Below are 27,947 nucleotides of genomic sequence, written 5' to 3'. Positions count from 1 at the left end.
GGTTTTAAATCAGCCTTCTAATTAAAGAGGTTATCAGAACTGAAATTATGTATTATTCATCATGAAAGAAAAGATGTATAAGTGACCAAAAATGGTACTTTCTATTACTTGTTATTCTTCTAAATATTCCCCACGTAAGTCAAGATAATTATATTTACATTTAATTGTTTCTATTTCACATCTATGTTACCTTTTTTTTTTAATTTCAGTAGCTTTAGGAGTGCAAGTTGTTTTTGTTTACATGGATGAATTGTACAGTGGTGAAGTCTGGGGTTTTAGTGCACCCATCACCTGACTGGTGTACATTGTACCCAAATGGTAATTTTTCATACCTCGTCCTCCATCCATCCTCCTACCTTCTGAGTCTCCAATGTCCATTATACCACTCTGTATGCCTATGCATGCCCATAGCTTAGTTCTCACTTATAAATTAGAAAATGTAATATTTGGTTTTCCATTTCTGATTTTAGTTACTTCACTTAGAATAATTGGATTCCAGTTCCATTCATGTTGCTGCAAAAGACACTATTTCATTTTTCTATGCCTGAGTAGTATTCCATGGTATATATACACCATATTTTTTTATCCACTCATGAGTTGATGGGCACTCAGGTTTATTTCATATCTTTGCAATTGTAAATTGTGCTGCAATAAACATAGGTGTCCTTTTGATATACTGACTTTTTTCCTTTTGGTAGTGGGTACTAAATTGAATGGTAGATCCACTTTTCATTCTCTGAGAAATCTCCATACTGTTTTCCATGGAAGTTGCACCAGCAATGCATAAGCTTTTCGTTTTCACCATATCCATCTCAACATCTATTGTTTTTTCACTTTTTAATAATGGCCATTCTAGCTTGGATAAGTTAGTATCTCATTATGGTTTTAAACTGCATTTCCATGTTGATTAGAGATGTTAAACAATCTTTCATATGTTTGTTGGCCATTTTTACATCTTTTTTTGAGAAATGTCTGTTCATGTCATTTGCCAACTTTTTAATGAAATTACTTGTTTTTTTTTCTTGCTGATTTGAGTTCTTTGTAGATTCTAAATGTCAGTCCTTTGTTGGATGTATAGCTTACAAATTATTTTCTCCCTTTCTGTAGGTTGTTCGCTCTATTATATATATAAAATATATATTTTTTTGCTGTGCAGAAATTCTTTAATTAGGTCTCATTTATTTATTTTTAGTTTTGTTGCATTTGCTTTTGGGTCTTAGTCACAAATTATTTCCCTATGTCTAGGTTTGCTTCTAGAATTTTTATTGTTTCAGGTCTTAATTCATCTTCAGTTAATATTTGTATGCGGTGAGGGATAGGGATCAAGCTTCATTCTTCTACATGCAGCTATCCAATTTTCCCAGCATCATTTGATGAATAGGATGTCATTTCTGCCAGTGTATGTTTTCATCTGCTTTGCTGAAGATTAGTTAGTTGTAAGTATTTGGCTTTATTTCTAGATTCTCTCTTCTGTTCTATTGGTCTATGAATTACTTTTATACCAGTACTATGCTGTTTTGGTTACTACAGCCTTGTTTAATTTAATGTTGGGTAAGGCAACACCTCCAGAATTTTCTGTTTCATTTTGTTTTGTTTGCTTAAGATTGTCTTAGTTATCCAGGCTATTTTATTGATTCTGTATGAATTTTAGGATTGTTTATTCTAATTCTGTGGGAAAAAATGACATTGGTATTTTAATAAAAATTGCATTGACTCTGTAGCATGCTCTGAACAATACGGTCATTTTCCACAATATCGAGTCTTCTAATTCATGAACATGGGATGCTTTTTCAATTATGTCAGGTATAATTTATTTTATCAGTGGTTTATAATTCTCCTTTTAGAGATCTTTCTTCTTTTTGGTTAAGTTTATTCCTATGTATGCTATTTTTTGCAAATGGGATTGCAAAAACTCCCATTTTGTAAATGGGATTGAGTTCTTAATTTGATTCTCAGCTTGGTCATTATTGGTGTACAGCAGTGCTACTGATTTGTGTACATTGATTTTGTAACCTGAGACTTTACTCAATTCATTTATTAAATCGTGTCATCTTTTAGAGGAGACGTCAGGGTTTTCTAGGTATAAGATCGAATCATCAGCAAACAGGGATAGCTTGACTTCCTCTTTCCCAGTCTGGATGCCCCTTCTTTCTTTCTTTTTCTTGATTGCTCTGGCCAGGACTTACAGTACTATGTTGAATAGAAGTGTTGAAAGTGAGCGTACTTGTCATGTTCCAGTTCTTAGCAGGAATGCAGTCAACTTTTCCCCATCAGTATGATACTGGCTGTGAGTTTGCCATATATGACTTTTATTATTTTGAGGTATGTTCTTTCTATGCCTAGTTTGTTGAGGATTTTTTTTTAATCACGAAATGATTGTGGATTTTATCAAACATTTTTTCTGCATCTATTGAGATTACCATATGGTTTTTGTTTTTAATTCTGTTTATGTGGTGAATCATTTTTTTTTTTTGACAGAGTCTCATTCTGTCGCCCAGGCTGGAGTGCAGTGGTGTGATCTTGGCTCACTGCAAGCTCCGTATCCTGGGTTCACACCATTCTCCTGCCTCAGCCTCCCGAGTAACTAGGACTACAGGCACCCACCACCATGCCCAGCTAATTTTTTGTATTTTTTTAGTAGAGACAGGGTTTCACCGTGTTAGCCAGGATGGTCTTGATCTCCTGACCTCGTGATCCACCCACCTTGGCCTCCCAAAGTGCCGGGATTACAGGCGTGAGCCACCACGCCTGGCCAAATCACATTTATTGACTTATGCATGTTGAATCATCCTTGCATCCCTGAGATGAAGTCCGCTTGATCATGGTGAATTTTCTTTTTGATGTGCCATTAGATTCAGTTTGCTAATATTTTATTGAGGATTTTTGCATCTATGTTCCTCAGAGATATTAGTATGTAACTTTCTGGGTTTTTTTTCTTCTATTTATTTCTGTTTTTATTCTATATTTCTATTCCTACTCAATGTTTTTCCTATTCTTTCATTTCTTTTTATGTCGACTTTCTAATCTATATTTCTATTTCTAGCCTATCATCTATTTCTCTTCTTTATTCCTATTTCTACTCTATATTTCTAACTGCATTCTAAATCTTTTCTATTTCTTTATGCATTACCTTTACATACCACATATAATGCTGAGATATAAAGAAGGAGGATTTAGTTAATTTGCATTATCTTTTTATCACCTCTTATTCTCCTCCAAGTAGTTGATATCCATGTTCCTGCTGCTGTTGAACCCTCTTTTGATTTCCCTAAATGTATCTTCCCCTACCCTCCATCCTACTGCGGTTCTCTCTTGTCTCTCAGCCCATTCTCAGGCTTGTCACATTTCCACTCCTGCCCCTGCCGAGGTTGCTGCCAGTTTGTTCTGCTCTGGTCACCCATTTCCCCTCTTTTTGGGATGCCCCTCATAGTCAGGCCTCTGTGCACATTCCTACATCCAACTCTCAGGCTATTGCTTCTGCTCTGGGCTATTGCTCAAAGCTCCTACTGGGCTGCCAGTGCTGGGGCTGTCATTGCCACTGCCCTTGTGAAGCTACTAGTGTTCACCTCTTTCAGCTGCACCTGGTGCTCTCATCCCCCAGAGGTGTCTTTAAATGTTTATGATTGTTTTCCTCAACACTCTCCTTCACTGTCATGCATACCTGTATCGGGCTGGTTACCATACTGCTTCGGTGACTGAACACCTCCCTATCCTCAGATTCCATTAAGGAGCCTGGCTAATTTTGTCACAAGAGAGGAAGAAATATCTCTGCTGGAAGACTAAGGCAAGGTCCTGGAACAAGTGGCTTCTAATTATTTTCAAAACGTAAATGGTTACAAAATAGTTGCTGTCGTGACTGAGCGTTCAATTTATGGAAATTTATCAGGCTCTACACTTAAAAATTTATGTACTTTTCTGTGTCTATAATATCATCAAGTAAACTAACAATTGTTTTAATCAATAGTTTTAAAGTTATTTTTAAAATTTTAAAATAATAAATACAATAGAATTCAAAGTTCAAAAAAATAAAACAGTTAACATTCATAGACAAAAAAAAGAAAAGAAAAGAAAAGAAAGAAAACAGTATTTCTGTTGAGGCCAGGCAGATTTTGTTTCTCTCTAGTTATTTTTCTTCTTTCTATTTTTCAAAGTTTTCTACATTTTCTCTAATGAGCAGGCTTTGCTTTCTGTTTGTGGGTGTGTGTGTGTGTGTGTGTGTGTGTGTGTGTGTGTGTGCCTCCTAAGTGAGTCCTTGTAACCTCCATCTCCTCTCTAAACTGCATTTTTCAGCAGAATACTTGGGTATAATCACATGGGGAGAAATAAGAAGAACCTTGTGCACAAAACCCATGGGTATACTTTACTTATGCTTCCTACTTATCTTGTACTCATTCTTTTCTCCTCTTCTTCATCTGTATCTTTCTTTCTATCTTCACCACCCTTTATTTCACGATTTCACTGAAATGAACTTTTTAACCCTATCTCCTGAATTGTTTCAACAATTCCTGATTTTAGGCACTCAGTACATCTTCAATATAAGAGATATCTGGAAATATGCGTTTACAAAATTTCCATAACAACTAAATGAAGCTATTAAATAAAAGATGTGTTCAGCTTTACCATGATAATGAATTAAGACCATTTGAACAGGGAGAAGTCTCAAAACATTTTTTATTTTGATTCAGCCTTAATATTTTGCTTTTATCAGATATCAACTTGGAGATAAACCTTTTAGAAGTTCGTCCATTGCTTATAACAAACGCAGCACAGTTTTAAACAATTCCCCTTTATCTGATGGAGTGAAGATTGTCAGAGATGGGCCCCAGCTGGGGCCCAAATTAGAGTAATTAAGAAGCAAAAAGCCAGAGTACATTCCTATAACTTGTTTATTTTATTAGATGATGAAACAGTATTACTGGTGCAGAATTTGTCATACTTCTAGAAAAAGAAAGAGAGGATCATTGTTAAAGGGCCATGTGTAACAGATATGAATGTCAGAGCCCCACAAACTAAGAGTAGACCATCAGACCATAAGAGACATGCTTAAAAAGACACGTAATTTTACTTCTATGATGAGACTGAAACCATTACCAAATAAGGAAATGGTTTATTAAAACTATCACAAAATATTTCTCTGTGGTCAAGAGAAACGAAGAGAAATGAAGACAATTTACAATCAACACCAATTTACCTGAGGTTTCTTGAGAAACACTTATAGACTCCGACTATTCTTGGAAAAAAGAGATACGTTTATGCAATAATGAACTAAAATGTTCTGGGGACTTAATACATTTCCTTGTCTTTTTTGGAGACATCAAGTCACGCGTATAAAAATCAATTAAAATTAAATTTAGAGAAAAATCTCATAACATTCTATACTGTAACGTCAGTATCTCCTGACTCGATATGAAGGCAATATTTAATTAATAAATATTTGGGTACCAAATTTTGCAGTCACATCTCTGGATTCATTTCAAATGTTTTACACAGAGACAGTCAATTGTCAATGTATTGAGCCCCTTCAGGGCCAAAGCTCTCTCTTTTCTTGAAGCATTCCTCAGACCTCCACAGTCTCTTATAAAGAGTAGAAACCTTGTAAAAAGTCTACCAAATAACTTTTAAATAAACTATCTTTTCTGCACCAATGGTGAATGTAATTGATGACATTACTTTTAGTCGATTTTACTTTGTTGATGACATGTTGTATGGATTAAGCAAAACCAATTTGTCCCAGCCATTCACATGCTGACTAACATTAGAAAGAGAAATTGATTCCAAAGTAGTTAGTGTCCAGGAAAGCAATTCACATTATTATTTTACATGAGAGTATTAAAAACTCTCACTTAATAAAAGTTGAACTGCACTCCAAAAATTAGAAAACACCTTGAGATATTTATTAACTCATTGAATTATAACATCCCTTACAGATAACTATTATTACTCTTTTTTTAAGTGTCTATCTTAGATTACACAGTCTTGGCAGCAAAGTAATGCTTATAATGAGAATAAATATACCATTAGAGAAATTATCCAATCTCCCTTTCATATCTCACCTACCATTCCCCAAGGGTATATCTTCATTTTAAATTCTGATTCTTCTAAAGATCCCCCACATAACTATCTAAAAATTATGCTTATTCTATTTCTTTATGCCATCAATTAACTCTCTAATTTAAACAGGATACTTCAGGTCATTAACAATGCCTCCTATCTCTCCCTCTCCTTTTAATGTTTGATATTTATGTGGTTATTAATGCAGCTGCTACTATTGTTCATCTTATTTAGTTTCTCTTTGAGGTAACTCTAGTATAACAGAAGGGAAGAAGGAGATGATGTAGGCAGATGAAGAAAGAATGGATTGATGTCAGGGGAGATGAAGAAATTCTTATCTTAAAATTTTCATATTCTCTTTAAATTAGTATACCAGCATCGTTGTTTGGGGTAAATACCTGAAGTTTGTCGTCCCATGCCAGGGAAATCGAGGATGTGGGCACACAAGAAGTGACTTTAAGAGCAGAGGTTTCATAGGCAAAAGAAAGAGAAAAAGGAATAGCTCTCTCACCTGCAGAGAAAGAGGGACTCCCGAGTGGATCTTCTGATCTCGTGGTGAAATGCATGGGGTTTTATAGATGAGCTTGAGGAGGCAGTGTCTGATTTACACAGGGCCCAAAGATTGTTTGAACCAGGTGTGCCATTTACATAGCGCCTGAAGAAGCTGGCAGCCCCACCCTAATATTTTATAATGTAGATGGGTTCTCTACCTGGCTGGCACCACATTGCTGTTCCTTTACTCTACACGTGGTTGACAAAGAAAAGGGAAAATGGAGCCTCTATGTTGAACCTGCCTAGTCCCCAGGTAGTTACTGGCACAGCTGCCGGTATTCACCTGTGCAAGGTTCCAGCTTGCTTATCTATATCTGTAGCTCGATTTTACAGGCAGCTCTTTGTTAGAAAAGAAATAATTTGGGGGCTGCTTTTTGTTAAGAGGGAAATCTTACCAAGAACTCTCTTACCCTCACTAGCTTCCTAATTTATTTCTATCTCCTGTATCATTAGGAGATTAAAGTAAGAATAAAGAGATGTGGTATGGTCAGAAGCTTGAGAAGTGTTCAGCACACATTTATTGAGTTCCTCCTCGGGCCAGGTATACTGATAGACACTCCCAGCCTTGACTGGGGATATGGGAGGGACTTCATGGAGGAAATTACTCTTGAGTTGACTCTTCAAAAATAGAGATGACTTAGGCAAGTGAAGGGAGAGAAAAAAGAAAAAGAAAAAGAAAAAAAGGCTTTCCTACCAAAAGAAGAGTTTGCACAAGGGCTTCAAGGGTGAGGAAGGAAGGAGTGAGGAGGCTTTGGAGAGCATATGGTTAATGCTGCTGGAAAGGCGGTCAGGGCCAGGCCAGGGGAACCCTTTTAGAGTGTGCTATGCATCTGCAATTTTAGATGTCTATGAGGTGAAGCCACTGAACAATGATAAGTGGGAGACATGCCCACTTTTTACTTTTTAGATACTTTACTCTGGCAAGAAGTGATATAACAGAAAGGGGAAATGGAGGCAGAAAGATCAGCTTGATGGCTTTTGTTACGCTACTGGTGAGAAATGGTGTGGAATGGAGTAGACGGGGCAGGTTCAAGTAGTATTTGAAGACAGACTAGTGAGGACTAGGAGACTGATTTGACAAGATGTGATGGGATCGATATGATAAGAAGGAGAAAGATTTACAAGTAGAACCTTGGTATTTGGTTTCTGTAACTGGATAAACAGTGATACCATTAACTAAGGAAGAGATTACCAAAAGAAATGAAGGTCTGTAATGGTTTGGGGAAGACAGATTATTGAAGGATGTGTTGAGTGTTCAAGAGGAAATATCAAATAATTATTACCATATATAAACCCAAAGTACAAAAGAGGGGTCAGTTATTATTTTGAGGTGGTGGTTGATCCATGACAGTGAGTTCTACTAGGGAAAGAGGATGAAGACCAGAACTTTTGAGAGTATCAACTAATAAGGGTCTAGTGCAGATAATAAGCCCATACTAAAATCTGAGAGAAGAACGAGGTGTTGCAAATGCCAGGGAGACCTAGAAATTAAAGAGTTACGAAGATGGAATGTTCCATAATGTCAAGTGCTACAGAAAGATGAAGGGGGCCATACAGAAACTGGGGATAACCTTTATTATGATAGATTTAGCAGCAGCGGAGAGGCAGAGTCAAGACAGACCTTGGGATAGGCAGTGGTGAGAAGTGCCCACAAGATGAGGAAGAAGGAATTGGGGCTCTTTAGCAAGTAGTTTTTCTGGGAAGGAAAAGAAATGATCATACAGCCAGATAAACAAAGAGCCTTATTTGTCCAAGGAAGGGGAAATATACACTAATCTTTTGCTAAGAGTCGGGAAGATGCCTAATATCACTCTATTTTGGTAAGAGAATATGAGGTGAGGTCACCTACTGGGAGTGAGAAGGGGTGGGTTGGGTAAAGAAGAGAGTAAGTAGTAAAGTCTTTGAATTTACTCACTGGAAATTGAGAGATACTCTAACTAGGCAGAATTGTTATGAGGGCCCTGCTGAGGTTAAAGGAACGATTAAAAATTTGACCTTTTGTTCTTTTTCCTATTCTCCTTCTCCCTTCAGCATTTCTAGCTCCACTTTCTAACTGACCTACTTCCCAATTAGATGAATGAAAACAGTGATGGTACTGTCAATTTCAAAGTGGCAAACAAGACATTGCACACCTTCAATATCACTAGACATAGATGTGGGAGGAAACCAAGACTTAGATAAGCCTGCTACAATGTGTAGATCTGGGCATTACTTGACAATAGTGCATCTCTAATTTCCCCTGTGAAAAACAGAAATAATATTGCTGAACTCAGAAGACTGTATGAATTAATAGAGATAATATATGGAAAAGCCTATAGCACAAGATAGTCCACTTGACTTATAGTGGACTATCAACAAATTTCATTTTCTTACATAGGAGGAAAAAAATAATGATCAATGTATTGAAATGGGTGGAAGAGAAGGGAATCATATTCAGTGATGAAATAACACGAAATAGGACAAAGGAGTAGAAAGGGGGGCTTTCTAAGGAGATTCCCATAGCAAAGAAAAACACATGAGAAACCAAGACATAGATGCAGATGAATGTTTCTAAAGAAAGATGCGCATAGTACAAAAGTGTGGAGAAGGGCAAGGGAAATACTCAAATATCATTAATCACAATTCTTGATGTCAATCCCTCCGGGGTTCAGAGGAAAGAAACAGGCAGAAAAAGCATGTGTAGTCCTGTATATCATTCAAAAAAGCAGCTGCTCCTCAAATCTGGAAAGTCAAGACTCTTTAAAAAAAAAAAAAAAAAAAGGTACTGGAGCCAAACAAGATCCCAGAAATAGCATACTTGTAGAAAACCACTCACTACTTCTGGGAAAATGATTTAGGGTTGAATTGAGGATAACATTGCACAATGAAGACTTGAAGAAAAAGGAAGCAGAACTGATTGAATTTATCTGGAAGGTTCCTGTCATTTGATTCATTCTTCAAATAACTAGTGAATACCTACTGTGTGCCAAATGCTGTGTCCTCTATAGAAAAACAATTTCTCTTTGAAGCATTTTTAAGTTTATCAAAACAGTTGTTTGTTTTATTGGTCTAGAAAACCGCACAATTTTTAGAATTAAAAAAAAAAAACAGTCTAATGTGAAATAACATTGAACTGGAAATCCTGGTGAGGCAAGAAAGTCATTACATCTCTGCCACTGATTAGTTGCATACCCATAGTTAAAATTCTATGTACCTATATCTTTGAGCCACAGCCTTCTTCTTGTATCATAAATGCAAATGAATGTCTATTAACGTCTGTGACATCTGTTGCAAATATATAAACAGGCTTCTCTTTGGCCAACATTATTAATAATGTATAAGATTTTTTCTAAATAAGATGTATTCTGAGGAGAGTAAAAGAACCCTTAAAATAGGGGAGATATTTGGTCATTGATTAAATTTTGTATTTCCTTTGGGATACTAAATAATGAATAAAAGATCATGAATGTCATTTAAGGAGAAAGAGGGTTTCTACGAGATCAAAAGTTTGCCCAACCCCATGCATTATTTAGTATTATGTCTCCTAATGAGATTTCATATCAACTTACTCAGAATCAAAGCCTTACGTTCTAATCATGTTTTTAAAAGAACATAGAACCAAGTTGGTAAATTTACTGATGGCTCTCATTTATTATCTAGACAGTGAGTGAAAAGAAGATGGAGAGGAATTCAGATAGATTTAGATACATCAGGGGATTAAAAGTGCAGTGATTCATGAAGTTTGACTTGCTGGAACATTATGTTCACTAGGCATTTAAAGAGTGAGGGTATGGTGAGAAAATGGGGATGACCAATACAGATTATTGGTAGAAGAAGGAGTGAATGAGAAAAGTAGCTAGAGAAGAAGGATGAAAAGTCACAGGAAGGATTTGTCAATATAGAACCAGAAGACGGATAAACTGAAATTCATCCTCTAGTTCATTGGATGTTTTACATCTTGGCTAATAAAGTCCTCTCTGGCATCTTTTAATGGATTAGAGTTCTCTAATATAATTCTCTTTGTTGACAGTTCACAGAAAAGAGATGTTGAATGTGACTACTGGCAGTGTCCTGGCTGGCCAGTGCAGGTAGGATTATAGGAGAATGACAGCACTGGGTTATCTAGTGAGACTGAAGCTAGAGATAAAATGAGAGTTATTGGAAGGCATATCTTGTTGAAAGCCTGCTTCTTCCTTGCATATATTTCCTGCTAAACCTATCAACTCTCCCAGTGTCTCTACTTATTAAAGTCTAATCATCCTCTGACAGTTAGATCTGGCCAATGGCCAAGGTGGAGTCCCTCAACCAGAGACCTGAAAGAAGAGGGTAGTGAGGTTGAGGCATTTATTCTTCCAGTTGTTTCCCTGGGGGACCACCTTGGGCTGGCTGCAACCCTTGACCAGAGGTCACTGCTTCTCTCAGGTGAACCTGTCTCCACAGCCTTGTGCTTCTAAGGTCTAGGAGTGATAGCAGCCTAGTTACTAGAAGCTCCAGGATACTGTACCACCCCTTGTCGGTATTGTCAGCCCTTTATATAATCCCTTTATTAAACCTTTTGTTTAGTTATCTATCACAGCATAATAACTCATCCTGAAATATAGTGGCTTAAAATAATAATTATGTGTTAATTCTCTCTGTTCCTGATGATCAAGAATTTAGGAAATACTTGGCTGGGAAATTTTTGGTTAGGGTCTCTCATGTGGTTGCAGGTATATGTTGGCTGGGGCTTCAGTCATTTGGATGTAGAATGCACTTCCATGGCAGTTCACTCACTCACACGGGCAAGTAGGAGCTGGCTATTCATTGTGGCTTCAGTTTCTCTCCATAGGAATCTCTCTGTGGGGTTTTTTGAGTGTGATATCTGGCTTTCCCCAGAGCAATCATGTATACCAAAAGAGAGAGACAGAGGGGGAGAGAGAGGGAGAGAGAGAGAGAAATGTCACACTGCCTTTTATGGCATCACCTCTGAATTGATGGAGCTTAACTTCTGCATTCTATTCATCAAGGCAGTTAATTCACCCAGGTTCATGGGAGAGAATACAGAACCTACCTCTTGATGGGGAAATGCAAACCACATCATAATGGGAGCACAGGATGTTGATATAAACATAGTGTGGCTGTCTTTGCTAAATACAATCTGCCACCTGCTTCTTGAATTCTCCTGATTTGACTCTGCCATCTCTTTTCTGCTGGTATTCTGCAAGATGCAGTCAAGATCATTACAGGGTCCCTCCAGATCTAGAATTGTAGCAATCTTCTGAATAATTGAACAATTGCCTAACCACCACCCAGATGAAATGGTTAGTTGATCCAGGTGTGGCATGCTGAGCAGAGACCAGGTTCCTGGGGAGCTGCTCTGCTTGCTGGTGAAGAAATATTGTTCAGGGAGAGGTACATTTTAGGTCATATTGGCCATTTATGCAAACGACTAGTATCAGGCAAGTCTGTGAAGTCAATTAAGGTATGCAGAAGAGCGGGAATGAAGAAGATAGGCTCTTGAGTCAAAAAGAACTAGATTTTAATTCTAGTTCCATCACTTGTTTGTTGTAAGATCCTGAGCAAGTTGCTAAGCTTCATCAAAACTCAGTTTTGTTACCCTTTCATAAAGATATGGTCAACATACCAGCTTGTGTCAGGCAGAGTCTAAGCAAGAAAACAGAAATCACTTTATATATTTACAACAAGGGAATTTCTTACAGAACTTTTGTCAACAGGTGGTGGAGAAGCCAACAGAAGACATTGAGGAAACTCAGAAATTATCAACTACTGAAAACTGGGGAGAAAGGAGAGGTGCCCTCAGGAAAGCCGTGGGCCTGTCTGCCACAGCAAGATTTTCAAGAGAAAAACAGTCATGTGTCAACCTTAAATTCACTCTCTCTTCTCCTTTATCCTTGCCTTACAAACAGTAATATCCATGAAATCATGAGCTTAAAGCATATCATTTTTTCTAGTCTAATTAAAATAAATTTATAACTTTTTAAAATAAAAACATTTCTAATGCATATTAAAACAACTACAGAACCTTTAACATGAAAATGTTTGTCTCAACTTTGGAAAGAATTGTGACATTAAAAGTGCTTAGTATTAGGTACCTGAAGTAAGCATTCATTCATTAATAGGTGGCTGCTATTATTATTATTAATTATTGTGAATAATAATAATAGTAGCACTCGGGCAATTGTGAAGCCCAAGAGTGCAGAATCAGGCCCTGACTGTGGCTCTGGGATAGCAGCCTGGCATACTAAACACTGGTTCTAAGCATTTGTGAAGACAAGGACTCAAGTATAAGTGGGCCTGAGAGAGAAACCCATGGAAAATGGAACAAAGATTTAGTCTGGGTCTCAAAAACAATAGAGAAGCTCACTTTCTAGAAATGAGCAATATGGTTGCGTTAGCACCACTTCTTCCACGGTCCTAAACCCCTAAGAACAAGACTAGTTCTGGCTCTTGAGTGGAACTTAACCTGCCTATGGGCGCGGGGGACCATCCACAGAGAAGGGAGAAATCTAGCCAGAAAATCCAGTCAGTCAAGACATTCACCACCTCGGTGGGAAATAATTACAAACATTTTGACTGTGACTGTTTGTAATCAAGTAATATACACTTTGAGAGATGGACGAAACCAGATGGAACAGAATTAGCATGTGGGCCTCACACTGCAGAACTGGGTCCTCCAGACTGGGCTATCTCGCTGAGCCTCATCTGCCTGTGTTGAACACATGTGCACAGGAATGTTTGGAGCAAGGCTAATAGTCGTGGGACTTGTTCTTGGCATATGTGTTTAACAGGTAAGAGGAAGAATCTGAGGGCCAACGAATAACCATTACCAAGTCCACTTTTCTTTCTGCTGTCTATAGATCATACGTCCAATAAAGTGGGTGCTTTAAAATAACTGAAATTTTTGGATTAGTTCCTCTCATCTGAAACAAGCTTATGCTGCTGAAGAGTCTCCATCACTTTAAATGCAGCATGAAATAGCATCTAACTATACCTAAATACTAAAGAGAAGATGATGTCTTAGAAGGGATTAAAACTAACAAGGCATAAAAATGGGCATACTGGCTGGGGGTGGTGGCTCATGCCTGTAATCCCAGCACTCTGGGAGGCTGAGGCGGGTGGATCACAAGGTCAGGAGATTAAGACCATCCTGGCTAACACGGTTAAACCCCATCTCTGCGGTTAAACCCCATCTCTACTAAAAATACAAAAATTTAGCCAGACCTGGTGGTGGGCACCTGTGGTCCCAGCTACTTGGGAGGCTGAGGCAGGAGAATGGCGTGAACCTGGAAGGTAGAGCTTGCAGTGAGCCGAGATCGCACCACTGCACTCCAGCCTGGGTGACAGAGCGAGACTCCATTTCAAAAAAAAAAAAAAGAGTATACCATTCTGAGACAGGGACACATCAGTTGGTAAAAAGGACTTTAAGGCTGTATTCATTAGAAAGGAAAAAAGGTCAGCATCACATGGAATGAAAAGTGCCCTTTCCAGGGAAATGCCTGAACCTAATTTATCTTGCTTCACTCAGACAGGAAATGCACTACAATATTCAGGATGGGGGGAAATGACAATTTAATGATTACAGAACATCTTTCACATTCTGTGGTAATTGAACAATCTCAACATCAAAGGCAGGGCTGGTAGCCTTTCAGAAAATGGAACGTCGTTTTGCTTTCCTTTTCACTTTTTACTGCATCAATGAACTTTAGCCTCTTCTCTGGCTTTATTTTTCCATTTTCATTTAGCATTGACACAAAACAGACCTGGCTTTAAGTGTACCATGTAAAGTAGTAATTTATGTTGGAAACTTTAAATGGATGAGACAGAACCACTTTCATATCTGTTACATTTTAATGACGTTAAATATATCCAGCTGAACAAAGTTCAGACCTTCGCTGTTGCAGGTGAGGGTAGTTTGACATAATAGACACCCTATTTCCCCACCCACCTCATAAAGGGGAACATACAAACTGTCATCTCTAAGGCATGTCATCCTCCCAACTCACCAATTTTCTACCTATAATGCTATCAGCACCACTGAATTTTGGAGCTTCCTTTATATCAACAGTTCTTTATATCTTCCCCAAGTATGATTTGCTAATTTTACGGGGTAGTGAGACCATAATACTGGACTCAGGGAAGATATTCATTTAAGACAACGGTAAATTCCCAATATCTTTGCTCTTCTAGTATTGAACAAAAAATATCTTATTTAAGGAAAAATTCTCACACAATGGAATTTTAGGGATAACAAGCATTTCTGTTTGGCTATAACTTGATACCCATGATCTTGATAAGAAGAGTGCCTGCAGAAAACTGGTATTGATTAAGTAATGGTGATCAACAGGTGAAATTGGGAGAGGAGGTGTACAGGGGTTTTATGTTTGTTTGATTTTTGTGGGTTTTGTTTTGGTTTGTTTCTACCATAATTAACCACAACCCAACACAGATTTTGCAAATATTTGCATTGCAGACGATGACATTTTGCCTAAGGATGAAACTGAGGTGCAGTCAATATTATGGAATTCATGAGGGAAGTTTGGTAGTTGCCTATCTTACTGAAGTTCAAGTCCAGGATTTGAGCCCTCAATTCTTCCTACCTGCCCTCCACCTCCTTTCGAAAGGGGCTTGAAATCAGCATCTAGCAGAAAAATAGAACAAGGAAAGACAAATGTTTCCCCAGATTCCAGGAAAAAGATGGCTGACTTCCTCCCCTCCCTTTGTCCCTAGATATTGTGAAATTGTGGTTCACTCTTAAGTGAGAGAAGAGGCTGCTTGTTTTGTTTATTTTCCTTTTTGGAGTTATAAGCCATTTGATGTTGGGAACCACTTAGAATATCATGATTTGGCATGTTCCTTAGGACTAGAGTGCCTTCAGTGTAGAAAACCCTTTTGACTAATTTTCTAAAAGCAGTATGAAAAAGCAAATGAGGAGCTGACTGCTTAACTGGTGGTCTAGGATTTTAGGGAAAGGAAAGCAATGAACACTCTGAGGTTTCCTTCTGCACTGCTCAATACAGCTTGCCAGAATAGAAAAGTTGATAGAAAGGGATTCATATATGATGTATCAGTCAGCTTTTGCTGTGTTAATGCTACCTAACAAAAAAACAAAAATCACAGTGGCTTACAACAGGCATTTAATTCATGCTCATCGATCTGCAGGTAAGCTTGCTTCAGAAGGACTTAGTTGGGCTTCTCTGGGTCAGACTAGACTTCCCAATTTGGGTCAGGTATAAGTTTTGTTTCCAGGATCCAGGCAGAAGGAACAATGACTACTGGAGGCAAGATCTGGTAGTTCATGGTAGAGAACAGAGCTCCAAGAGGATTGATGGAAACCTGCAAAGCCATTTCAGGCCCTAGCTGCTAACTGGCATACTATCACTTCTGCTTACATTCATTCTTCTGACCAATGCAAGTCATATTGCCAAACCTAAACTCAGCATGGGGAAAGAACATTCTACCTATAGGAAATCCATGATAAGGGCTAGAGGAAAGACGGCATTATGAACAAGTAATACAGTTTAGTGGGCCTGTGGTTTGTCCTCTATTTCTCCTCCTCATGGCATTTTATTTCTGCTATTTACAGATGGATTCCAGATGATTATAGGAACCTGCAGAAATAATTCATGGAATTTGTGCATTCACATAATTTTTTATTCTTCCAAACATCCTTCCTCAAAAGGAAACAAGAACTTCGACTTCAGACACAACTATCTTTAAGGGTGAATGTCTGTAGAAGGCTGAAAAATTCCCGCTCCCAAGATATCAGGTCCTAACCTATGGAGCCCATGAATCTTACCTTATTTGGAAAAAGGGTCTTTGCAGATGTGATTAAATTAAGGATTTGGGCACAGAGAGGTTATCCTGGATTTTCCAGGTAGCACCTAAATACGAGTACAAGTGCTCTTATAAGAGAAAGGCAGAGGTGAATTTATACTACATACAGAAGAGGGAAAAATGTGAAGACAGAGGCACATCTTAGTGGGATGCGGCCACAATCCAAGAAATGCCAGCAGCCACCAGAAGTTGGAAAAGGCAGGGAATGGCTTCTCTCCTAGAGTCTCCGGAGTGAACACAGCCCTGTACATACCTTGACTTTAAGCCCAAGAAGCTGATTTTGGACTTCTGGTCTCCAGAATTGTGGCAGAATACATTTCTGTTGTTTTACCATGGAATACAATGCAGTCATAAAAAAGAATAAAATCATGTCCTTTGCAGGAACATGAATGGAGTTAGAAGCCATCATCCTTAGCAAACTAATGCAGGAAAAGAAAACCAAATATGCACGTTCTCACTTATAAGTGGGAGCTAAATGATGAGAACACATAAATGCAAAGTGGGGAACAATAGATACTGGGGCCTGCTTGAGGATGGAGGGTGAGAAGAGGGAAAGGATCAGGAAAAATAACTAATGGGTATCAGGTTTAGTACCTGAGTGACAAGCTAATATATACAACAAACACCCATGACACAAGTTTACCTATGTAACAAACCTGCATGTGCACTCCCAAACCTAAAAGTTTAAAAAAATAAATAAATAGTTTTTTAAAAGAAAATTAAATTAAAAATGGAATTTCTGTTGTTTTAAGTCATGTGTATGTGGTAATTTGTTACAGCAGCCATAGGAAACTAACACAATGCCTTCCTTTAATGGTTACCTTCTTTAAAGAAATTTGAATATTGAAAAAGAAAATGTTCAGGCAGATTAAATTTCCAAAAAAGAGGGAAAGCAGAAGCAATGTCCTCAAGTTCCCAGTGTGATCACAGGCCAATAGTTAATGAGCTGTGCGCATGACCTAGTGATCTCTGTCAATTTCATACCGGAAGATTTTATACATCTCTACATTACATTCTAAGCTGATTGGCCCCCTTTTTAGAATTACCAGCAAGGAAACCCACAAGAAGATAGGAGGTTTTTTTAAATTAACCATCTCTCAATGAGATGACACCTAAACTTACTTAAGTGGCTAAAATTAAAGACTTACAGTCTGTGTGTGCTGGCAAACAGGTGGAACAACTAAAACCCTCATAGATTTTCGGTGAACAACAACTCTGGAAAACAACTGGCAGTTGCCTACAAAGTTAAACATAGCTAAGCAATTTCACCCTCAGGCATTTGCTCAAAAGAAATTAAAACATATGTCCATAAAGAGATTTATACATAAATGTTCATAGAAGCCTAATTTATAAAAGCCAAAAAACTGAAAACAACCCAAATATCTGTCAAAGAAAATTGGATATATTCATATAATAGAATACTACAGAGTAATGTAAAGAGCAAAATACTGATATATGCAACACAGCAGGTGAATTGCCTCTTTGTCCTGAAGGAATTTCAAAGGTCCTATGGTTTCCAGTGGGTACTAGGCTTAGTCCGTGGGGTGACAAAATAATCTGTACGACAAACCTCCATGACACAAGTTTACCTACATAGTAAACCTGCACATGTACCTTGGAACTTCAAAGTTAATTAAAAAAGAAAAGAAAATGTTAGCCTGGGGCGTAAGTTTGGATATTTACACTATGTTGAGTGAAGGAAGTCAACATAAACATAAAAGTATATACTGTATGATTCCACTTGTATGAAGTTCCAGGACAAGGAGGGTTAATCTACAGCGATAGAAATCAAATCACTGGCTGCATAGGGCAGGGATAGGGGGCTGGCTACAAAGGGACATCCGGGAAGTTTCTGGCTGATAAAAATATCATATATTATGATATAGGGCATGGTGGCTCACACCTGTAATCTCAGTACTTTGGGAGGCTGAGGTGGGATTGAGCCTAGGAGTTTGAAGTTACAAGGAGCTGTGGTCACACCACTGTACTCCAGTCTGGGTGACAGAGTGAGAACCTGTATCTAAATAATAATAATAGTAATTAATGTTATATATTTTAATTGGTGAGACAGTTGTATACATCCATCAAACTCCTCAAACTCTACATTTAACATCTAATATTTTATTGTGTATAAATTATATTTTAATGAGGTGACTTTTAAATCTCATAATTAAATGTGTAGTCATCAAAGCTTTCCAGAAATTTAGCATGGAAATGAACAATGGGTGATTTGTTGCTCCATGACTTCTCCTTCCCGCACTAAGTTAGACATCAACTGAGGTTTCAGGAAGTGAGCCATTCCATTCTCTATTTACCCTGCAATGGACAAACTGTGGAATACCTATCTCGACTTGTTGGTATAGTAGTGGTAAGAAAGCCTTCTTCTGAATTCTATGCTTTCCAGCCATAACCAGAATTTTGTGTTATCATATATTCAGCAGAGGTCCATAATGAAGAATGCCTTGGGAGAAATTTCCAGCAAAAAACAGGAGGAAAGGAAAGAAAAACAAAATACTATTTTGAAGCCACCAGGCAAAAGAATACATCAAAAATGGCAGCTAGTAACTTTATTCAGAGAAATCAAGAGAGAGAGAGAGAGCCTGGTCTAGGAGGCATTCAGTTTAGAAACTTAAGATTAGAGACTTAATCATTTCTCAAATATATACAAGGTGAGGGGATAAACATTCAATATATTTAACAGTAGCTCTTTTATCAGTCTTCTGCTGGGAAAAAGAGAGCCCAGGCTTAAGGAAGTTGCAGCTAATATTTTACATGGGTTTATTTTATACCTGTTGTCTTACTTCAGTACAAGTTACCACCACTGAAAAAGAGAAGAAAATGATGAAAAAAAAGAAGAAGAAAAACCCAGAGATACTTCTTCCAAAATTTACAGTCTTACTATTTGAGACTGGCAAAAGCAATCTTTGATTTGAGAGAAGTTGATCCCAAACTGTAGCCTGTTTGAGAATTACCTGGAAGGCTTGTTAAAACCTGTTAAAAGCCCAGCCCCAGAATTTGTGGTTCAGTAGGTGTGCTTCTCTAAGAGGTCCTCAAGTGATGCTTATGTTGCTGGTCCAGGGACCACACTTTGCAAACCACTGTGGTAGGTTAATGGGCACTGGTTTCCCTAACACTAACTCCTCCATTTCTCCTCTTTTGCCATCAGAGATGGTAATAGGCCCTTCTTTGTAATAAAGATTAGGCAATAACTCCCTGATTTGGAGACACAAAAGGAATTGCTGAATATAGGAAGGGGGCCTGCCATCGTTGGAGACTTCTAGTTCTACAAGAAACAAGTTTAGCCTCTGAAGACAGACTGCAGATTTGTGAAGAGTATTCCTGCAGAAACCACCCTCCTCCCAACCACAATCCACCAAGAGGATGCCTTCTAATCTCCACACCCTTGAATGATGTAAAGAATACCAAAACAGGGGAAGGGAGAAGGTCCCACTGCCGTGGAATTCTGAATATTGCTGAGAAAATTGTGAAAGTAGATGGAGATTATCTGGGGAACTCACAGATGAAATTCTGAGTGGCTCCATGCCAGAAAAAATAACCCACTACAATTAAAAACAAGTTAAATCAAACTGTCTGGGCTTAATTGAGCCTACTCTGAAAGTTTCTCTTCAACAAACATGGTGCTTTCAGTAGGTGAGAATGAAATTGTCCAGTCCCTTGAAACTAATTTAGACTCCCACCTCTTCCACCCTTCAGGCAAGCGATGCAAGGATTTTTCTGAGTGAGCGGATGTTGCAAAGTGAAGAGGACAATTCCAGGGATTCAAAATGTCACCCCACTCATACACAAGGCAATACCTATTTGTAGTCAACCAATATCGGACGTTTTTGTAATTGCTAGGCTAGTTCCATGGAGATGCTACAGAACTAGCAGCACATATGTGATTGCAAAACCTAGTGCTGACATTTTACTAACACACATACACACACACCTCTAGAGTAATGCCTGAAAACTAACTTGGGACAATTGGGAAAATGGTTTCCAAAAAAATCTCAAGAGACCTGAAACATCTATGCAGATAATCAACACCTACCACTTAAAGACTCATCTTATCCTTCTTGTTCACGTCTTATTTCTCTTTAGTGTTTTCAAGTCCTCCTTTATATTAATGCAATGACATCTGTGCAAAGGAGTCAGAGGAGTCATAGGGAGTGAAAGGTGGCCAGGAAGAAGGCAACACTCAAAGGCCACTTGGACTCAGCTTGAGCCCACATCTCCCCTGAGGCCTCTATTCGCACACATACTCCTCAGATTCTGAGCACATGCATGAACAGGCAGACAAATGCTAAAGGCCATAAATAAGCTAAGATCAATAAATTTTTTTAGAGGAAATGGAGAGGAGTGAGAGAAAGCTACATGTCTTCAAAATCAGAGAAGCAAATAAACAGAACTGTTCTGCCAATGTTTGCTTTCCCCTCTGGCTGTCAGAGGTTGCAGCCCAGGCCTGAACTTGCCGGGACTAGGGTGGCTCTTGGTGGCTCAGCCTGTGTCCAGAGGATTTGTCGATTAGTCACAAACTTGTGTGTCTGAGAAAGAGCCATGACTCATCTTGACAACTGTCAGTATATTACCTCAAATGGGCACAGGGAGAGATGAGCAACCTGGTGCAGGAAAAGAACACAAAAGGGCTGATGCCACTTCCTGCAGCATTTCAAGGTTTGGGCTAGAAGAGTTTATGTGGCAAGAATGCTAAGCTGGGAGCAGCCCCGCAGAAAATGGCCGCATCAGCACACTCAACATCCTGCCATTCAGACGTAAGAACGGGCGATGTTAGCTCAGAGGACATGAAATTTATTGCCATAAATAAAAATGTTATGTTTCTTCACATTATTCACCTTCCCCAAAGATAACTTCACACTTCAAAAAATTAGCTTTTGGTTTTAGAATTCAGTCAAGTCTGCATACTCGACTCTAATACTGTGACTTTTAAAAATGTACATCTATGACCCAGCAATTCCACACTTAGGCATATTCCCAAGAGAACTGTGTATATGTGTTCATTGGAAGATATGCATTAGAATGGCTCTAGCAGCATTATTCATAATAGCTCTAAATTGGAAATTGTCCAATTGCACATCAACAGTGGAATGGATAAATGATTAGTGTATATTCATGCCATTGAACTACTACACAGCAATGGGAATCTATAACCACATACAATGATATTGATGAATCCCTTAAACACAGCTTTCAGAAAAAGAAGCCAGACACTAGAGATTCACCTCGTATAAAAATAAAATTAAGCAAAACTAACCTATTCTGCTAGAAGTCAGGAGAGAGATTATACTTGGTCAAGGCGGAAGGAGAGTTTCAGGAAGAAGGGGCTGAAAAAGAGCTGTTTCTAGATCTCAATGTTGGTTACATATATGTTCAGTTTGTAAAAGCCATCAGGCCATTTGCTTACGACAATGTCACTTCTCTGCATATGTGTCATACTTCAATACAAAATAAGCACATTCATGTAAAACTCCTATTCGGTTGTCTTTGTCAAGATTTGTAAACTAAAATGTGAATGTAGTAAGCAGTGCATATAAATGCTAGGAAAATTTGCCACATAAACTATCCTGCTCCAATTGTCATATCAGTAAAATAGAGCAAAAGGATACGTAGCACAAGGGGTTAGTTCCCTGCACAAATCATTGTCCTTTTAAGCATCTCACACCAGTGAAGGGGCATCTTCTAACACAAGCTTCGGGAAGTGATGTATCATTTTGCCATCCACGAAAAGAGGAAAGGACTGTATGGTAGAGTATGTCTTCCTCCCAAGCTTTCCTGGGGAAAAAAAAAAAAAGCTACATTTATCATGAATGTCTCTTTCTTCCATCCTGAGATCCCACTCCAAAGATTAAATGTAATCAAGGGAGACATCCAATCAATAGAAAACTCATTTTGCCTAGATAAATAACGAGTGGGTCAACTGAAGCCCGTAAATCATTGCTTAAGCCTTAGCCAAAATTGATCAGAGACATCTTTTCCCAAAAAGGAAAGCTTTCTTCTCTTTAAAGGGCAGCATGCTCTGGATAACAATACAACCCTTGACTAAACCTTCACATGGGGATGTGTTTCTGTAGAGATAGCCTAATGGAGTTGCTAAAAGGCCTACTATCCTTTGATAAGAAGTTCAAGGACTAGTGAATCACATGAATTATTTCAAGCCTCTCTAATAAAAAACTCCAAATAACTGAAGCATACCATTTTAAGCATAAAAATTTTCACTTTAAACATGTTAAATGGAAATACCTCTAAATTATTTCAGGATTGATATTCATTTGCAAATACCACCTGGATATGAACCCCAAGGCATTAAGGACTTTTTGAGTTCAAAGCCTTAAAGGTGGCTAATCAAGCCAGGGTAGGAGGCAATCCTAAGGTTCTTTAGCCTATTTTAGCTCTTGAAATAAAATAAGTGAAAATTGTAGATACAGTGGCCATGTCTTCCAATGCTGCCCAATTATTGCATAATAAGTAGCTATAAAGAAACATAAGAAGTTGTCAACTCCAACATTCTCCTTCTATAGGTGAAACAGGGGCTAATTCGTGAGCTATCCAAGATCATTCAGTAAAAGGTGGCAGAGCAAGAATTAGAGCAAGGTTTCCTAACCTCCAAATTAGCCTCCATTCTGCCATAGGACATGGTCTTTCCCATGAGTCTATCAATGATTTTCCTGGACCCCAGAGTGCAGGACAGGTGTTCCTCTCAGCCTACATTGTGGGGAAAACAGAGAACGATGCTGGCAGAAGTGGACAGGGGGAGAACCACTATATCCCCAGACAGAAAACCAATGCGATTCCCAGATGCATAGACCTCTTCATTGACTGAAAATGGATATTTCATGAACTGAGCAAATAACTAGTTTTAAAAATCAAACAGAGTTTAATTTTAAAATTTTTTATGTCTCAGCCTTGGGATTCTGATGTGTAAAAATCCAAGTATCTTCAAAGATAGAAAACATATACAGATATCATTTAAATGGCAGAACTCAGAACATAGAATCATGGAGCAGTGATCTCCACCAGCCCCCCAGCTAACTGCAGCAGCTGCAAGCATGATTCTCATGCTCTCTTTTACCTAGTGTTCAACTAGTAACCCAGCTTCCTCACTCATGGGGAAGGGCCATCAGCAAAAGGCACTCAGGCATGGGGGCCTGAAAAAAGATCCCACACACTCAAAGTCATGTTGGAGACATTTCAGGAAAGGATTAGGTGGTTTACCCCTGGCTTCCTCCCCCAGCATTTATCGAGACTAATAATAAAGTAAATGCATTGTAAGCCACACATACAAGGTTGTGGAGTGAAGGAAACAGAGCGACTTTTTTGTGTGTCCTGTTTTATAGGTTTTAATTAAATTATTTGTGGCCTTGGATTGGGAGCGGGACTTTGTGATTATTTTTTAACAGAATGAAAATTTATGTTGGGGCCTCTTTGTCAAAAATCACTCCTGCTGATAAATAACATGCCACACAATAATAAACTCAACATGTTCCTTTAAATTTCTACCTAGACAACTTATTGGTACTTAGAAACCTCTCTGTCTTGGTTTGAACCAGGTTAATTCAATATTACACTAATTATACTACAATAAAATAGCAGAGGCTACCTGTTGCAATAAAGTATAATTTGTGTTCAGAAACTGTATTTTTAGTTAGCATTGTCCTCACAAGGCTAATTGTTCAGAAGGAGTCTCCTGACTCATCCCATAACATGTATTAAAGTTTTACTCTAAATTATTTTAAAGTTTCTTAAATCTTATTTTACCTGTTAGTTAGCGGTATGTCCCAAACCATCCCAAAATGCAGTGTCTTTAAACAACTATTTATCTAGCTTACAATTCTGTAGATCAGCTATTTAGGCTGGACTCAGCTGGATGTTTCTTCTCGTCTTGGCTGGGCACTATTATGTGTCTGTCGTCCCTGTGGTAGTCTAGGCAATGGTGAGTCTGGAAGTTGACTAGCTATTGGCTGAGGCAATGGAGGTGATTGGGCCATGGGTCTCTCATCCTCCAGTGGGCTAACCAAGAGGGAACAGAATCTTGCAAGACTTCTTGAGGCCTAGACTTAGAACAGGCACATCATCACTTCTCCCACATTCTGTGGTTAAAGAGAATCAAAAGACCAGTCCAGAGTCAAGACTAGGGAATTAGATTCTATCTCTTCAAACGAGCAGCCACCAAGTCTCAATTACCAAGAGTGTAGATACAGAGACGGTTATCAATAGGGACCAAAAATGCAATCAATATTTCACATTTTAGTCTCAGACAATATTATTTTTTCCACTAATTATATAGTTACTTAAATAGTATTAAAAATAAGATATCAGCAGGACCAGGTGGGCATATAACCATAACCAAGTTACAATTTTACATTGAAATCAAAACCATTTCTCCTAGAAGCATTACCTCAGCAGACCTGAGACTAATAAGAGAGCAAAAGGATTGTCTTCACAGCATCTGCTAGAGAGCACTTAGTAGTCATTCCATAAATGTTGATTAGTTTTTTTTACATAAGTGGAAAACTCCTCTACAGGAAGGAACTCACCTCTCTTCATATCCTATTTTCCACCAGTATCTTCCTAACATGTCTTCTTCTCTAAATGCATGTATTAGTAGCTTATCTTTTAATAGCATGTATTAAAAGCTAATCTGTTTTGTTCATTCATATAGTAAATACATCATATTACACAAGGACATTATACATACCCAAATCTTATGTCTTCTTGGTCTTTTTTGTGCTATCAAACATTTTGTTCTGACACTAACTTCTTGCATGGCACTCTTCCATCAGGCCTACATATCTCCTCTATAGCCTTAAGTTCAGGGAGTCTTAAATCTGGGCTGCAAACTGATATCACCTGAGGTGACTTAAAAATCAATTGACCAGGCGTGGCGGCTCACGCCTATAATCCCAGCACTTTGGGAAGCCGAGGAGGGCGGATCACGAGGTCAGGAGATTGAGACCATCCTGGCCAACATGGTGAAACTCTGTCTATACTAAAAACACAAAAATTAGCTGGGCATGGTGGCAGGCACCTGTAGTCCCAGCTACTGGGGAGGCTGAGGCAAGATAATTGCTTGAACCTGGGAGGCAGAGGTTACAGTGAGCCGAGATTGCAGCACTGCACTCCAGCCTGGTGACAGAGTGAGACTCCATCTCAAAAAAATAAAAATTAAAAAATAAAATACTGTTTCCTGGGCCCCAACCCCAACTCTCTGGTTTGATTGGTCTGGGATGTAGCCTAAAGGTTTTTAGGCCTCCCCAGGAGACTGCAATGTGCAGCCAAAGTTCAGAACCATCAACTTTTTCTTATACGTCATCACTCACTTATGAAAGACTGACATCACCACCCCCACCTCTTACCCACTTCTTGTCATGTGCTCTGGTATCACACTTCTTTTCTTTCTGGAAATTATCAAATGTGATAGCTGGGATCTTGTGTTTATTTATGTCTTTATTTGGCTGTTTATTTCCCAAGGAATACTTTACCCTTTGTTCTGCATGGTAACACCTACAAGCACAATGGTAGCTAGCACAGAGGAGTCATCCAAAAATCACCTGTTCACTGCATTATTCTAATGCACCTTAAGAACCCAATTTATGAATTATAGCTTAAATTTAAGGAGCTAGGGCAGGTGTTTTCAAACTTTATCCTGAGTAAGAATAATCTGAAACAGCCACCCCCAACCTTTTTGGCACCAGGGGCCAGTTTCACAGAAGACAATTTTTTCATGGACGAGGTTAGGGGAAGGGGGAGATGGTTTCAGGATGAAATTGTTGCAGCTCAGATCATCAGGCATTAGATGCTCACAAGGAGCACACAACCTAGATCCCCTGTGTGTGCAGTTCACAATATGGTTCTTGCTCCCGTGAGAATCTAATGGCATGCCACCACTGATCTGACAGGAGGCAGAGCTCAGGCAGTAATGCTCACCTGCCCTCACCTCCTGCTGTGCAGCCTGGTTCCTAACAGGCCACAGACTGGTACTGGTTCTTGGCCTGGGGGTTGAGGGGGACCCCTGATCTAAAAAGTCTGTTGACACATAGCTTGCTGGGCCCCATCCCCAGAGCTTCTGACTCAGTAATTTGGGGAGTAGCCCCAAGAATTTGAATTTCTAAGAAGTTCCCAGTTGACGCTGATGCTGTTGGTCCCAGGGTCACAGTCCATGGACTTTGTCAAGAGGCAACAAAACACATGTCAAAATGTATGGCCTGTAGCACCAGACTGCCTGGTTCAACTCCCAGCTGTGCTGCTATGTGGCATTGAAAAAGATGCCCAGTCTTCTGAGTGCTACATTAACTATGTGACCATGGGAATATGCTTGATCCATGAGTGCCTCCATTTCTCCACCTATAAAATGGAAACAATACCAGAACTTACCTCCTCAATTCGTTATAAGGATTAAATAAGTTAATATTTACAAAATGCTTAAAAGAGTGCTTGACAGGTAGGCAGCACTACATAAATATATTAATGTTTAATGCTTCTAATGGATACATCTTGATAACACCCCTGAAAAATGACTTTAAAATTTTAATCCTACATGTTAAATTAAAAACAACTCCCACACACAGAGAGAATCACGATGGCATCCGAATCTCAAAGTATAATACATCAAATTCATAATCATCATAATAAATACCTCTAATTGACCACCTAGTCTGTGCTGGCACTTAACCAAGCGTATCTTATTTTAAATTTCCAAAAACAAAGTAGTTGTTTTCAATTAAAATCTGAAGAAACTAGGGCTCAGAGAGGTAGTGACATTTGAGTAGCTGAGCTTGAAAATTCTAGAATTGGAGTATTAAGACATTCTCTGGAAGTGTGCAACAAGGAAGAGAGTTAGATCATGTATAATTCAGAATTCTTTCAGTCACAAGTAATAAAAAACCCAATCAAATTGATTTAAGCAGAGAATTACTGGCTCATGTGTCTAAAAATTCCAGGGCTTCCTGCATGCTTCAAGTACAGCTGGATCCAGTGACTCAAATCTGGATTTCATGCTCTCTCTCATCCTCCCCTGCCCCCATTCTTTTCCTCCCTCTCTCCCTCCATTTCCTTCTCTCTTGGGCTCTCCTCTCCTTGTGCTAACTTCACTCTCAACTAAGCACCTCCACATGGTGACCCCCAACAGATCAAAGTTCACACCATCTTTATGGCTAATGATCACACAGAGTCTTCACCACAATTCAAGCAAAAGTTCTGGAATTGAGTCTCACTGAGCCAAGCTGGATTTCAGGCCTTTGACAAACTCATTGGCTGTAGTCGAGGGTATCAGACATGCTAATTCAGCTAGCCCGGGTTGTGAGTCTACCCTTAAGGCTGGGGAAGTAACCCTCTGGGGGACCAGGAGGACTTATTGTTGAGCAAGCATGACTTCCCGAAAGAAAACCAAAGAACTGTTAACCACAGAAGGAAAATGGGTGCTGATTTCTGACATTGAGTCCTGTGACACAATGTGTGTTCCTCACAATGTCTCCTGCTCTTCTGGAAGGACACTGAGCTGGAAGTCAGACAATCTG

General features: G+C 38.8%; 1 long non-coding RNA gene across 1 annotated transcript in view; it reads right to left on the bottom strand.

Moving 5' to 3' along the window:
* Positions 1-27,947, bottom strand: part of LOC139358505 (uncharacterized) — a 151,116-nt gene that overhangs the window by 6,984 nt on the left and 116,185 nt on the right. Inside the window, exon 3 of the long non-coding RNA XR_011613503.1 lies at positions 22,041-22,206. This is a non-coding gene — a long non-coding RNA (uncharacterized lncRNA). The remainder of the gene's footprint in view (positions 1-22,040; positions 22,207-27,947) is intronic.

The sequence above is a fragment of the Macaca nemestrina genome, chromosome 15 (genome assembly GCF_043159975.1).
Source record: "Macaca nemestrina isolate mMacNem1 chromosome 15, mMacNem.hap1, whole genome shotgun sequence".
NCBI classification, from domain to species: Eukaryota; Metazoa; Chordata; class Mammalia; order Primates; family Cercopithecidae; genus Macaca; species Macaca nemestrina.
This window is presented reverse-complemented; position numbering and strand designations above follow the sequence as displayed.